The 16,365-nt window shown below is 38.1% G+C and overlaps 2 non-coding genes and 1 pseudogene across 2 annotated transcripts; 1 reads left to right on the forward strand and 2 right to left on the reverse strand.

Annotated features, from left to right (window-relative positions):
• The first annotated feature begins 1,038 nt into the window (after window positions 1-1,038).
• On the forward strand, window positions 1,039-1,702 carry LOC117086848 (annotated as a pseudogene).
• A 7,464-nt stretch (window positions 1,703-9,166) lies between these two features.
• On the reverse strand, window positions 9,167-9,238 carry TRNAM-CAU. The gene has a single exon. It is a non-coding gene; the product is annotated as a tRNA-Met (tRNA).
• A 1,936-nt stretch (window positions 9,239-11,174) lies between these two features.
• Window positions 11,175-11,247, reverse strand: TRNAK-UUU. The gene has a single exon. It is a non-coding gene; the product is annotated as a tRNA-Lys (tRNA).
• Window positions 11,248-16,365: the final 5,118 nt, after the last annotated feature.

Raw genomic sequence — 16,365 nt, forward strand, 5'->3', positions numbered from 1 at the left:
ACAAGCAAGTTTAGCATTTAATGACATAAATTACTCAGTAGTTAACCATATTCTAGAAATACATTTTATTATTCATAAAATAACAGTGTGGTACAATTAGTGCTCTGAAAAGTGGATTCATATTCATATATTGCTATTTATAGGTTATAAATATTACCTGTATATAAAAAGTACAAAATATTTCCAGTTACAAGTTTACAATTAAAATACAATACTGGAATTTGAAATAAGATTGTTTTTTATTACATGGGAAACTGTCTTTAAAATAGAACAGACTAATCCTAAAAAATGGGCTAGAACAAATGGTAAAAATGTGTATGCAAAGCCCAACTGCCACGTAAACTTAATCTGCTCTCTAGATATTTGAACAATACATGGCATCCAGCCTCTGGAAATCCCACAAAAATGTAATGAATTCATGTATAGTTGAGTATTTATCCCTCTTTCATGATAGATTTGTCTCTCGTTCATGATAATTTCCATGTCAAAATTGAAATTTCTTTCTAAGAATTCAGTGATTGCTAAACTTTCATATGTGGAATATATTTATGCTGCTGTTTAGGCTGTGCTGGCTTTAATCAAAAGATCCAAGAAAACCGTGAATATTTTGTATTCAAGTGACACAACACTGGGAATCTTACCTGTCTTTCAAACTGGCATTGGGCTCATGGGGAACTTATTGCTATTCATTACATGTATGTACATCTTCTTATTTCGGCCCCATCAGAAGAACCCCTTAGATGTGATTCTTATGCACCTAACTTTGGCTAACATTATAACAATTATCATCAGGGTGTTCCATATATAATATCATCCTTCGGAATTAGAAGTACTTTTGTTGATACCTGTTGTAAAACAGGGCTATACATTTATAAAATGACATGGGGCATTTGTGTATGTACTTCTTCTCTCCTGAGTATATTTCAGGCTGTTATTATCAGTCCTTGTCATTCCAAGTGGGCGTGGCTCAAACCTCAAATCTCCCCATAATTTTTTCCCTTATTGATTTATTCCTAAATAAACAACATGCTAATCAATATGTAGGTCATTATAAGCATCATAGCCACCAGCAAATCCACTAATGTTGAACTTGGATATTCTCTGATATACTGTAAAACAAATATTTTATATACTACCATGCTATGATATTTCAAAGTGCCATGTTTACTCAAGGTTTCCTCTTTTTGTTCCTCATGATTTGGAGTAGTTTCTACATGGTGACTATTTTCTTAAGGCATCAAAAGACGGCCTTTCATATTCACAGTATCAGTCTCTCTCCACAGTCTTTTCCTGAAACAGAAGCCACTCATGTTGTCTTCTTGCTGGTGAGCTGCTTTGTTTTCTTTTATGGGACTAACGTATGTCTTTCCACTTACATTAGCTCTATATATGAGAACAGCCTAATCCTGGAGAACATTACTAGCTTTGTTTCATCTTCCTACCCAATTATCTGCACTTTGATATTGATTAATTATGTTAATAGAGTTTCCAGATTAACCTGTGCCATTTTAAATATGATTATTTCCCCCTGCTTACCACACAGCTTTCTATTGCATCAAAGGAATCCTGATAAAAATTATTTTAACTACAAGAGAACGTATTTTTAAATTTTTCTGAGTTTAGAAATTTAGTCATTTGGCCTGGGAGGTCCAGGCTGCAATGAGCCAAGAACACACCACTGAACTCCAGCCTGGGAGACAGCAAGACCCTGTCTGAAAAAAAAAAAAAACAAAAGAAAAGGAAAGAAGGCTGGGCGCGGTGGCTCACGCCTGTAATTCCAGCACTTTGGGAGGCCGAGGCGGATGGATCATGAGGTCAGGAGATCGAGACCAACCTGGCTAACACGGTGAAACCCCGTCTCTATTAAATGCACAAAAAATTAGCCGGGCCCAGCTACTCGGGAGGCTGAGGCAGGAGAAAGGCGTGAACCCGGGAGGTGGAGTTTGCATTGAGCCGAGGTCGTGCCACTGCACTCCAGCCTGGGCGACAGAGCAAGACTCCGTCTCAAAACAAACAAACAAAAAAAAAAAAAAGAAAAGAAAAAGAAGAAAAAAAAGAAAACAAAAAGACATTTATTCATTTGCTTGTCATCCTTGAAGAGAAACAATATATGATAAAATAAAAAATAAATGTAGTCCTGATTGCACCTAGGTAAAAATTTGAAAACAAAAATCCATTGCGATTCAATCTATGAAAGTTTCTTCAAGCATAAATGTGCACATTGCAGATGAGTATGTGAAGTGTAAAATACATATATATTCTAAAAACATGAAAAGTTATATCAATAAAAACTCTAATGTAGGAAAAATAAAGAAATGTAAGGACATGGTAAAAATCAAATTCAAAGTAGTGGTTATCTTTAAGAGGTTTGGAAGAAGATGTGAAAAGAGTTGGGAATATAGATGACTTCACCTTCATTTGTAATTTTTTATTTCTTGAATTGGCTTATATGTTTATTAGTACTTCATATCTGTATATGTCTAAAATGCCCTGTAAATAAGTTTAAAATAAACAATATTTGCTCTTATTTCTATATTTTCTTGTATATTTCTCAAATTTGTAAACCATTTATTTGCACGAATTTTGCATTAGGTTTATAAAGTTGATTAGATTCATGGATTCTCAAAAGATGCTTGGCATGGAACACTATTTCTGTTTCCAAATAGACACATTGACATATGATTATGCAAATTTCATAAGGAGGTTACAGGATGGGAAGTTAGATACACTTTGTCATAATTCTGCCATTTTGTAGTTTAGACACAATAACTGACCAGCATTAATGTTAAAATAGAGATCATAAGACTGATGAAATGAACTCTTTGTATTAGCTGGGCATGGTGATGGGCACCTGTAATCCCAGCTACTCAGGAGGCTGAAGCAGGAGAATCTCTTGAACCCAGGAGGTGGATGTTGCAGTGAGCCCAGAATGTGCTACTGCAGCCTGGGCGACAGAGCAAGACTCTGTCTTAAAAAAAATAAAAATAAAAAAGAGAGAGAGAGAGAAGAGGAAGAAAGAAAGAAAGAAAGAAGAAAGAAGAAAGAAAGAAGAAAGAAAGAAAGAAAGAAAGAAAGAGAAAAAAGGGAGAAAGAAGGAAGGAAGGAAGGAAGGAGAAAGGGAGGGAGGAAGGAAGGAAAGGAAGGAAGAGAGAGAAAGAGAAAGAAGAAAGAAAGAAAGAAAGAAAGAAAGAAAGAAAGAAAGAAAGAAAGAAAGAAAGAAAGAAAGAAAGAAAGAAACTCTTTGTGGCAATAAGATAGGAAATTATAAACAAGACCAAAGGCCATGTCAGACAAGGGTTAAGTCACACACCCATACACTTAAAAAATAAACTCTATTCTAATTGCCACAAGATTAATTTTTCTCCTTTTTCTCTAACAGCTAAACAAACACCGGCTTAAAGATAAACGATATTTTTTTAAAAGTTACAGCTTACCACCCATTAAACACTGACTAACTGATCCCTCCATTTCACAAGCCATAACTACAGTTTTGATTAGACAACAGACTAGTTTCAGTAACTTCATGCTTCATGTCTCTGCTTTAACTTCGTGTCCCTGCTTCACCTTTTGATGTATAGGGGTTAATTGTAATATTTTTAAATATTAAGTCTCAACCCCATAGTAACATAATAAACATAAGTGACATGTAACTACATGTTTACTTATCATGTATATGCACATTCCCCCTTTGAAAATATTCATATCTCCTCCTATAACCTGTTAAATATGTGTGTGTAGCAAACCTGTTCAGCATAAAACTCCTGCCCAATCCCTCCTCCTTTGAAGTGTCTCCTTCTGGCTTTGGCTGGAAGCTACACTTTCCAACCTGTCAGTATAGCCAGTTTACAGGCTGTAACTATTTTTAAAAAGTAAAGTATTCTTTCCAAATTTATACATCTCATGATTTTTCAGTTGACAAAGGTATAGTCTTGAATACATTTTTTTAAAAAACTTTAAAAAATAAACTTTTAAGGACTTTTAGAAGAACAGGAAATCATATTATAGGTCATAAAAGAAGAAAACAAGAGAGTTAAAAGCAGAAAAATGAAATGGAAAACAAACATATAAAGAAAATAAACAAAGCCAAGGACTGGTTACTTGAAAATATTAACAAAATTGATAACTACCTAGCAAGTCTGATAAGATATATTCTTATATATGAGTTCACATAAATTACTAATATCAGAAATGAAAAAAGGACATCACTATACATCCCTGCACACAGTAAAAAGTATATAAGAGAATATTATAAATAGGCTGGGTGCGGTGGCTCATGCCTATAATCCCAGCACTTTGGGAGGCTGAGGCAGGTGGATCACCTGAGGTCAGGGGTTTGAAACCAGCCTGGCCAATGTGGCAAAACCCTGTTTCTACTAAAAATACAAAATTAGCCCGGCATGGTGGCTCACACCTGTAATCCCACTTACTTGGGAAGCTGAGGCAGGAGAATTGCTTGAACCCGGGAGGCGAGGTTGCAGTGAGCCGAGATCGTGCCATTGCACTCCAGCGTGGGCAACAAGAGCAAAATTCCATCTCAAAAAAATAAATAAATAAATAAAAATAAAAAAGGACATCACTATACATCCCCGCACACAGTAAAAAGTGTATGAGAGAATATTATAAATAATAACATGGCAATGCATTTAAAAATGTAGATGAAATGAAAAAATTCCTAGGAAGACACAGGTTACAAAAACTGATACAGGAAGTAATAGAAAATTTAAATAGTCCTATACCTATTAAACAAATGAGTCGGTAATTTAAAACCTTACAGATAAAACTCCAGGCCTATGCTGCTTCAAAGGTGAATTCTTCCAAATATTTATGAAACAAATAACATGAATCTTGCATAAACTCTCAAGCAATAGAGAGAAAGGAACACTTCCTAAAATATTTTGTAAGACAAGCATACTCTTGGGTATCAGATATATCTTTTGTGCCACCTCCGATTCTCTTGCCATCTTACCTTGCAACTTGTTTTACCCCAATAGTCATGGCAACCAATTTCCTCTGTGTGCAGAAAACAACAGGACTTCACTGTTCACCTCTGTTGAACTTCTCGTCTTCTGCTATAAAGCTTCTCTGTTGCTGTTGAAACATGAGCTGCTGAGAGATCTTTGATATCTGCACATGCACAACTTCTATATGCAGGGCTATTAATGCTCTATGGAGCAAACCTTTGATCAGTTGGATACAGTGGCTGACCAATTTTTTTTTTTTTTTTTTTTTTTTTTTTTTTTTTTTTTTTTTTGAGACGTGTCTTGCTCTGTTACCCAGGCTGGAATGCAGTGGCGCAATCTTGGTTCACTGTAAGCTCTGCCTACTTGGTTCAAGTGATTCTTCTGCCTCAGCCTCCCAAGTGGCTGGGATTACAGGTGTGCACCACTGCACCCAGCTAATTTTTGTATTTTTAGTAGAGATGGGTATCACTGTTTTGGCCAGGCTGGTCTTGAACTCCTGACCTCAACTGATCCTTCCGCCTCAGCCTCCTAAAGCGCTGGGATTACAGGTATGAGCCACCATGTCTGGCCGTGACCAGTAGTTTTCCCACTTTCTTCCCCTAAGTAGACTTCCCTAAGACTACACTCCTTAATACATTAATAATACATTATAATTTGATTCAGTGGATGCTGTTTACATGAGTGTGTTCAGTTTGTGAAACTTCATCAAGGTTTACACTTATAGGTGGAGTTTTATGTATGTATGTTATGCCTCGATAACATGTTTAAGATGATATTATTTGCAATAGCTCCAAAAAACATTTTAAACCTAGAAATAACTCTTACAAACCTGTGCAGGACCTCTATTCAGAAAACAATAAAACATTGCCAAAAAAATGTAAAGAATACCTAAATCATTCTAATGATATACTGTATTAATAGAATGGAAGAATAAAAGATTACAATTCTGCTTAAAATAAATTACAAAGTCTATGCAACTAAATTAAAAGACATTATTGTTGTGAAAACTGACAAGCTCATTCTGAACATTTTATAACCAGGCAAAGATCCAAGAATAGCCAAGACTACCTTGAAAAGCACAGAATGAGAGGATGTACATAGACAGATATCAAAGCTTATTACAATGTTACGATAATTAAGATAGTAGGCAATTTTCATAATGATATAAAAATAGAACAGTGTAACCAAATACAGCATCCAGAAACAGAACCAAATATTTGTACACACAATTTATGAAAAAGATAACAATGTATAGTAGTGAGGGAATCGGTAGTCTTTTTAATATGTCGTACTACATTCTTTGGATATCTAATGAAGAAAAATAAGTTTTGACCTATAAATTACATAAACAAAAATTAATATCGATGGATTTTAGATGTAAATGTGAAAGGTGAAAGTATTTCACTCCTGTGTATAAAGCTAACAAAATGAATACATATGTGCACTGTGACATATTAAAAAACTTCCTGTTTTTTGATGTTATTTATAATAGCCCCAAAATAGAAACAGCATAGCAACGGTAGAACAAACTGGATAATAAAAATACAATGGAACATTCTACTGCCATGAAAATGAAATTACTGCTACATTTAGTAACAAGTATTAATTTACAGGCATAATTGAGTAAAAGAAAACAAATACAAAAGAGGGAAAACAAATTGAAAGGACAGGAAGAAGTGAACTCTGCTGTTAGAAGTTGGGATGGTTGTTACCTTACAGGAAGAAAGGAAAAGTAACTGAAAGGCAGCATAAAGGGAGTCTCTGAGGTGCTGGTAATATTCTGTTTCTTGATCTAGATGGAGGTTACTCATAGGCTTCCTGTGTGAAAATTCATTTACCTATACCCACATGATTTGTACTTTTATTAAAATATGTTCTAAATCAATTATTTAAAAGTTTGTTTTAGACAATGAAGTTATATAACATTAAAGAAACCTAAGAGACATGTAAAACAAATGTAAAAAGAAATGAGAACACAAATAAGCAGAGCACCACAACACCCAGTTGCTTATGCTTTTACAGCTCTTGCTCATGGGGGCAAATTTGGGCTTATGCTTTAGCAGCTTCTAAATTGAGGAAAACTGAAGTCACTAGGACCTGCTAAAAATGGAGAACCACTCCACACGTCCTCAGTGTCATACATGCAGATTAATAATAATCTAGAGAGAAAACTCAACTATCATCCCTAGTGAATGCCCGAAAAGTAGTCCTGTCACTTAGGAATTCACCAAGTAAAGAAATTAGAAAATATCTTCATCTTGTTAAATCAAAGCCACGAGGTGACCTATAGTAGATCGGCATCCTGGAAGTGCGTTTCTTGAATAGTCCAGGGAGCCTTAAGTTATAAACTAAATTTATTTGAGATTTGTATTGCTTATCAATTGCTGTAACAAATACCTCCAAATGTAGTGGTTTAAAACAACACATTTATTATCTTACTGTGTCTGTAACTCAGAAAATCAAAGTGTTGTATTTGGGTAGTTCCAGCTCAGGGTTCCTCATGGGGTTGCAATCAAGATGCCAGGCTAGGGCTCTAGTCATCATAAGGCTTGACTGGGTCTGGAGGATCTTCTTCCAATATCCCTAGTAGGTGTTGGCAGGAAGGCTCACTCCCTCCCCAAATAGGCTACTACACAGGACAGCTGGTGACACAGTAACTGGCTTCCCTCTAAAGCTAAATTTATCACTTACATTAGACACAAAGACCACCCCTGGTACATAGGGAACTACACCAGGGCAAGAATATCAGAAGGTAGAGATTATTGGGGGTCATCTTAGAGGCTGCCTACCAGATAGGCCCTCTGTCCACCTATGACCCCAGTCTCTCTCACCAAATACACTCACCACCTTCCAAAAGGGCCTAAGGGTTCCAGAATTTAGCATTTAAATCATATCCAAGTACGTATGAGACACTTCGGGTATGGTTTCTTAAGTATGCCCACTCAAATACATAGAAACCTGGCTGTACAAACCAGAAAACACCACTACATCTGTTTTGTTTTGTTTTTTGAGAAGGAGTTTTGCTTTTGTCACCCAGGCTGGAGTGTGGTGGCATGATCTTGGCTCGCTGCAACCTGTGCCTCCCTCGTTTTAGCGATTCTCGTGCCTCAGCCTCGTGAGTGGCAAGGACTACAGGCATGCGCCACCATACCTGGCTAATTTTGTATTTTTAGTAGAGACAGGGTTTCACCATGTTGGCCAGACTGGTCTCTAACTCCTGATCTCAAGTGATCCACCTGCCTCTACCTCCCAAAGTGCTGGGATTACAGGTGTGAGACACTGCACTCGGCCTGCCACTACATCTGGACAAGAGTTTGATCCCTTTACTCTCAAAGTAAAAGTCTGGTATTGTACCAACCAAGCCACATAGATCCTAAGAAGAGATTCTTATTCATATTGGGAAATGATTTTAGCACATATCACTAATGTTGACTGGTGTTATAAATGAATTATTGGACTCAGAAAAGACAACTAAGGAGGTGGTTTGAATTCCATGGAGTCAATTCATTGGACAGAAGTGTATTCATGTACTCTGAACATTGCTTGTATTCGCTATTACTTGTTTCTTTTTTTTTTTTTTTTTTTTTGCACTAAGTGTAAGAAATCAAACTGGTCTATATAGGATGAATGCAAATAGGATCAATACAACAGTCCTTATTGATTTACCTACGATTTGTAAAAGGGAAGACTGAAGAGGTGGAACCAACTGATTCCCTTCAGCAACTAGTTATTGAACTTAACATTGGCACCCAAAAAAGGACTTTTCTGGTGACCAAGAAAAACAACAAAAGTAATGACAAAGGCAGAGAGGTGGAGAGCAACTAGCTTAAAACAATAAAGTTATACATTGTCAAATACTTATTAAAGCAAATAATTAATAAGAAAGAGAATATCCCAGCAATTAGCAGAAGTAAATGTCGGTTTTGTCATTTCCATGGTGAAATCGCATACAATGTAGTAATAAAAATACATCTCAGCTGAGCATACTCTTTTGTTTGTCCGACACCAGGGAGGAAAGGAATTTTCCAATGTAGGACCGTAGGGTTCAGTGAAGTAGGTGACTCTTGGGAGAAAGGTGAGATTTCAAAGGAAAGAAACTCATAACTCAGAGCAGAAATGGGGGTTTTCAGGAATGGTTGAAAACATAAAATCCAGGAACTTGGCTTTTTTTGGGGAGGAGTCGTGCATTTTAGCTATTAAATTCGCAGCAGAGGATGGTTTCGATCCATCGACCTCTGGGTTATGGGCCCAGCACGCTTCCGCTGCGCCACTCTGCTAACTAGGTAGCAAACCCCACTAATCTTAATTTCAATCATCAAAATCACCTTTCAGTACCCACAAAATTTTCGTTTTCTAATTATTTCATTTTGCATCTGATGGTTTACACTGTCCCTATCTCTGCCAAGGAAGTTGAAGATTCGCTACTCGATAACCAAATGGCCTCAGGCCATAACCTCCGGATCTGTGTTTTCCAACCTGCCAAAGATGGTCTGAGCCTCTTAGTAGACACTCATTTATTAATAGCGAGCCTAGGAGGAGGGCGCCAAGCAAAACACCAGGTGTAGTCTTCTCGAGTAGAATCTAGGCAGTCGTGGAGCGAACGCAGCTGTCACCGGAGAGGAATCATGTTAACTGTCTTGTTTGTTTCTATCAAAAAATTTCATAGACGATCGTAGAAGAGATTTTTTCCCTTGATGCGGTAAAAATGATCAATTTTATTAAAGTTCAACTCGACTTGTGTGTGTTCTGTGTGACGAAATGGAAGGTATACATAAAGGACTTCCGTTGCATACTTCAGCACAATGTTATCTCCCGAAAAACACTCCTCCAGCTGATTCCGTTACAAGCATAGCTAGTGGCTTTTTCAGAAAACACCATTTTTATTTGAAAGAATGATTAACAAGCTATGGTTATTAAGACTCGGTATTTGACAGACATGATTTTTTTATTTTTTAATTAACCAAGTGGGCCTGCCACTTCAAGGAAAACAACTGACAGTATTTGTGACCAATGATAAGAGTGGGACTTTCTAGCAAAAATTTGAATGTTGCAAAACTTGTATCCGTTATCATGAGCCTGACAACTTCCAGCTTCTGACTTTTATGAAATTGTTAGTGTTAGCAGTGTAATTTTAAGATTTTTAGTTGACAGTAAGTATTGTACATATATATGGGGTATAGAGTGATATTTCGATACATGTATAAATATGTAATTATCAAATGAGAGTTTCTTCATTTGCTTGCAAAGGCACAAGATTTTAAACAAAACAAAAACGGTGCCCCTGAAATAAAGAGGATAAACCTGATGTATAGCTCAAATTATTACATGACAGCTACAGTTTCGATTGGATCCCTTTTGGGGCCACTTTGACAAAAACACGAAAAAAATAATAAACTAATAAAGATAAGATCTTCCTCTTCTTGTGGCTTATATCAATCAGGGAACAGAGCTTTTAGGAAGTCCCTGAACACCAGCTCTCATTAGCAGCTTCCTTTATAATGACACTAGACAGGGCCATTCTGGAATATTGCAAATCTTTTATCGTTAGTAATGTAAGCTTTTGGATGATGATGGAACATGGGCTAAGGCTAGCATGCTCGTAATTTTTTTTTTTTTTTCTCATTTACTCTATCTCTCTGTCCACACTAAGACTGAAGGACTGCCTTCTTTCATTTTCCTTGGTAAAGTGGCGAGCAGTTTACCAAGGGGAGCCCAAGGACTGTCATCCAATTGCTGGTCACATACACAATTAACCAACTTTTCTTTCACAAATTATCTTTGATGTCATGTCTAAGAACTCTTTAGGCCGGGAGTGATGTCTCACTCCTGTAATCCCAGCACTTTGGGAGGCTGAGGCGGGTAGATTGCCTGAGCTCAGGAGTTGGAGACCACCTATTGCAACATGGTGTAACCTCGTCTCTACTAAAAATACAAAAAAATTAACCGGGTATGGTGGTGTGCGCCTGTAGTCCCAGCAACTTGGGAGGCTGCGGCAGGGGAATCGCTTGAGCCCCAGAAGCCAAGGTTGCAGTGAGCCGAGATGGCTCCACTGCACTCCAGCTTGGGCTACAGAGTGAGACTCCGTCTGAAACAAAGATGGCCCTCTGTCTTCACCTAGCCCTCTGTCCTCAAATCTTTGCTACTGGCTAAGGTAAAATTTAACGGATTTCTTAACGTGCCCTCATTCTAAGCAAGTAGAAACTACTCTTTCAGCGCCTGGACAGGGAGTTGAACCCTGGACCCTCAGATTAAAAGTCTGATGCTCTACCAACTGAGCTACCCAGGCTCCCTGAGGAGCATTTTCTTACAGTTCTACAAATAGGATCAATGATTATCACAGTTCAGTGGAGTATACATTGGTTCTTACATGCGAAAAAGAGTAACTCAGTAGAACTTTAACTTCCACAGAATCAATTCAACCACCATTCGTTTATGTTTTCTGCAGGTTCATAGAAAAGAAATGTAAGTAACATAAAAAAAAATTCTTATTTTTGTGGTCCTTAGAAAGAAAAATAAACAAGAAAACAACTGATTGCTCCTAATAAATACTTATGTAACGTTTAGTTAAATCTGTCAGCACTGTCATATTTACTGGGTAACAAGAAATAACCAAAAAACACACAAAGAGGAACAAAGAAACAATTAAAAAACAAAAACAAGAGAAGTTGGAAGTTGACTGGGAGCAGTGGCTCACGCCTGTAATCCCAGCACTTTGGGAGGTCGAGGCGGGCGCATCACCTGAGGTCGGGAGTTCAAGACCAGCCTGGCCAATATAGTGAAACTCCGCCTCTACTAAAAATACAAAAAAAAAAAAAAGTAGCCAGACGTGGTGGCGCATGCCTGTAATCCCAGCTACTCAGGAGGTTGAGGCAGGAGAATTGCTTGAACCCGGAGGGCGGAGGTTGCAGTGAGCCGAGATCGTGCCACTGCACTGCAGCCTGAGCGACAGAGTGCTACTCCGTCTCAAAAAAAAAAAAAAAAAAAAAAAAAGAAGTGGGAAGCAACCAGTTGAAAGCAATGGTAAGAGCCTGACAAATCTCATAAAATGTCCCATTATTTATATTTTTCACTGCTCTGGGGTGTTCTTGCCTGTCTAAAAGAATTTTGACTAACGTGATACCTACCACATATTTTCAGTGGACATCTAACATTTTTCATTAAGTTTAAGTTTTTCTGAAGGATATAGTGACTTGTATCATAGGAATCTAAAAACCGTAGTAATTTAATACTTACCAACAACCGTTTAAAAGAGGGAGGTGAATAGTGCCCTCTCTTTAATTGTGGAAGATTTTACATTGATCCTTTATTTTTCTGCATTCATAGTGCCATTCCATGTCTCTTGTAGAATTTTTTTCCTAGTACAATGTCATTTTGTAGTTTTGTTTTTTTTTTTTTTATCCTTCTATGACACTTCTTTGGACCAAATATAGATATAAATATTGAAATCTAATGTTATTTCCTGTTACCTGAAATGTGTGTTAAAAATAGTTTTTCTGGATTGTGTTATATTTGTATCTACTGCTAGTACATAATCAAAACTTAACAGGTAAATAACAATTTTAAAGCCCCTTTACTGGAAGATGTAATGGAAGTCAATGCGGAATTTGTCATCCCCCTTCCTCCACGAAATTGTACGCAATATGCAAGTTCACCTAGATGGATGGAGGTTCTAACTTAGTATTCCCAATTGTTTCCATGTTGGGAGCTCGAGAGAAGAGAATTTTTAGGCTGGGGCAATGTGTCATAGGCAAACAACTACCAGAAATTTATCGAGTGATATCTTTCCATGGAGTGCCATCACTGATTTGATTCTCAGACTTTTAGGGAAGATACAGAAGTAGATTTAAACTCCGAGTTGTCTGTAGGCCAGGATGGTTTTGATGTTTCAACCTCTGAGGTCATGAGCCCAGCAGGCTTCTACAGCACCACACTGCTTACGAATAGGTAGCACTGCTAATATTCCATTCAGTTTTTACAGTTTTTGCAACATGAAGATGGTTTCATTGTTTTCCTGAGTCTTTTTCTTTCCTTCCTCCTTACTCGCGCCTCCCTTTTTCTGCCTCTTGACAATTGGCCCCCTCAAGAAGTAGGTGTCTTCAGTCCCTCCATCTCTACGCAGTCCCAATCTGTCAAATATTTAACCTTTGAAATCCTTTCTTCAAAAGCTTCCTTGAGCTCTGAGGAGGAACTACAGAGAGAATCCAGGAGGAGCCCACCAAGCAAAGCCCTTGGGAAACCCTGCTTGAGAAGAACTGAGGAGCTCTGGAGTTAACACCTCCGCCTCAGGGACAAGTGTCTTAACTACCTGCTATCAAAAATCTCAAAGGGTTTTCTTTGCATGCGAGGGAGACAGACTTTCAGAATTTCACTTCCGACTGGATAACATTTGGATGCGTTTTGACAGGAACCAGGAGTTCCTGTGTTTGAAAACCGGAGCTTATTTCAGGGAACTGGGCTTTTGTTGAGGCTGCCTCTGAGTTGGTATGTTCTAGGAGTTACATGACTATATGCCAAATAATTTTCTTCCACACAGAAGTGACTAGAAGTCACATAAATATTGCCCACCAAATCCCAATTTAAAATCTCTACAATTTAACATTCCAAAAACTCCTGTAGTTGTTCCTCCAACAGAACAAGTGTGACAGAGACATTGACGTGGAAGGGACAGTGAAATTCCTGATTGTTTCATGTCCTCTCTTGCTTGTGGACTTTGCAGCTGCATTTTCTCTGGAGGATCCTCCCCTTTTCTTATTCGCCAGTTCCTACTTGTCCTTCAGATTTCAGTTTAAACATAACCCATTACCTCTTTCTGAAAGCTTTTGCTGACTCCCCAAGAGCGGTTTTAGAAGCTCCTGGAATATACATAGGATTCCTGAGATTATTTTAGTTATATTAATAGTACTTATTATTACATGTATAAATTAAACGATCGCTTGCGTGATCCTTCCCTAAATATTAGCATACTCAGGGCTCAGTCCTTAAATACCATAGACATACAAATGCCTCTTTCCATCTTGGACTGCTGCCTCAAACACTAGACTCATTACCTTTTTTTTTTTTTTTTTGAGACGGAACCTTGCTCTGTGGCCCAGGCTGGAGTGCACTGGCATGATCTCAGCTCACTGCAACCTCCCCCGCCTCCTAGGTTCCAGCGTTTCTACTGCCTCAGCATCCTGAATAGCTGGGATTACAGGCACGCGACATCACACTCAACTAATTTTTGTGTTTTTAGTAGAGATGGAGTTTCACTATATTGGCCAGGCTGGTCTCAAACTCCTGACCTCAGGTGATCCACCCACCTCAGCCTCCTAAAGTGCTGAGATTACAGGTATGAGCCACGGCGCCCTGTCTGCAACTGCAATGCTTGACAAGCATTTTTTACCTTTCAAAAAAAATGAACTCCTGATTATTCTTTCAGGCTTGCTCCTCAAGAATCTTCCCCATCTCAATAAACAGCCAGTATATCTGTGCTATCATCTGTGATTGCTCTTTCCTTCAGATCCTACATCCCATCAGCTCTACCTTCAAAATATATCCATAACCTAACCATTTTTTACCACTTCCATTGCTACCATACTAGAAAATCTATCACCACATCTCACCCAGATTTTCACAACAGGCTCTTCACTGGTCTCCCTGCTTCTATTTATCACTGTCCTCTTACTATGTATTCTAAATGCAGCAGCAGTGCCTCTGTTCAAGACTCTCCCAGGGTTCCCTTCTCATTCAGTTTAATAGCCAAAGTGCTTCTAGTGGCCTGTGAGGGCTCTTCTCCCTTTTCTTCCCCTCTAGCCACAAGACCCCCTTGCTCTTCCTCAAATGTCAGGCAAACTCCTGCCTCAGGCCTTTGCACTTACTGTTTGCCTGGAAACTTCTTTTCCCAAATATGTGCCCTGTTCCTTTCCTTATTCCCTTTAGGTCTTTTCTTAAATGTCACTTTCTCAGTGGGGACTTACCTGTTCGACATCTTTAAAAATGCAAAACATTAAAAAAAAAAAAAAAAAGCTATTGCTATTATCTTTCCTGCTTTTTCTAAGTAATTGCTTATCACTATCTAGTGTACTACATATTTTACTTATTCATTTCATTTCTTTGCATTTCACGTTAGAATACAAAATCCATGAGGAGAGGAAGTTTTGCCCATTTTGTTCACAGCCATAGTCCCAGTGCCCAGCAGAATACTTGTGATGTAGCAGCTACTCATTAATAATTTGTTAAATAAATGGTCCGCCAGAGTACACAGGAAGCGCTCAATACATAAGTTTTTCCTGAAAGGGGACAGGAATGGTCTGTTCATTGCTAAATGTTCTGAACTCTGTATAGCTCCCTGTTGTGATTATGTGTGTAAACCTGACCAAGTTGCTAATCACAGGGCTGTTTAATCACATTGATCCACCACGCTGGTCAGTGCTTGTATGAGAAGTTTAAGCTTGACCCTGCAGTAGGACTAAGCATCTGAGACTTATAGTCCCATCTGGGGAGCTGCAGGTGTTGATCTGCATAATCACTAATTCTTTCCAAACCTTTTCTCTGTCCAGAAACAAACACTGACTGACTCCTGAGCTCCTGGCTCCTAAGAATGAAGATAACACATGAAGCCTTGAGGGAGTGGGAATCTGTTTTAAGAAGACATACTTTTCTCTGAGGTCTCTTTTAGGGCTTTAAGAGATTTTGTTTGTTAATTTGGCTTATATTTTGAAAAGGTTAATACACTCACAGAGTTTAAAAGACAAATAGTTGCAGTGAAAAGTTTCCTCCCATCCCTGTCACCTATCTACTTGGTTTCTACCCTTTCCTTCATCCTCCAGAGGTTTCTACTATTGTTAATTTCTTGTCTTTTCTTCTTTATCTACTTGCATATAAATACAAATATAGATTCACATGTTCTGGACCTTGCTTTTGATACTTCACAATATATTTTGGAAATCTTTCTACATTGATATATAAAAAGCTTCTGTGTTTGTTTTATGTCTTCCTATTGTAAAATATGCAGAGAACTAAATAAGACCTACATGTAGAGCTTTGAAAAGTAGTTTTACAGTGTACACATGTTTAACCATAATTCAGGATAAATAGAGCACTGCTGTCATGCCTCATCAATTCACAACCTCTGCCTTGCACACTCTCTTCACTCCCACAGAAAACCACAATCCTGACTTATGGTAATCATTTACTTACTTTTTTTTTTTTTTTTTTGAGACAGAGCCTCTCTCTGTCACCCAGCCTGGAGTGCATTGGGGTGATCTAAGCTCACTGCAACCTCCACCTACCTGGTTCAAGTGATTCTCATGCCTTAGCCTCCCAAGTAGCTGGGATTATGGGCACCCACCACCACACCTGGCTAATTTTTGTATTTTTAGTAGAGAGGCGGGGTTCGCCATGTTGGCCAGGCTGGTCTCAAACT

This window comes from Trachypithecus francoisi, unplaced genomic scaffold (genome assembly GCF_009764315.1).
Source record: "Trachypithecus francoisi isolate TF-2019V2 unplaced genomic scaffold, Tfra_2.0 Lachesis_group10, whole genome shotgun sequence".
Lineage (NCBI taxonomy): Eukaryota > Metazoa > Chordata > Mammalia > Primates > Cercopithecidae > Trachypithecus > Trachypithecus francoisi.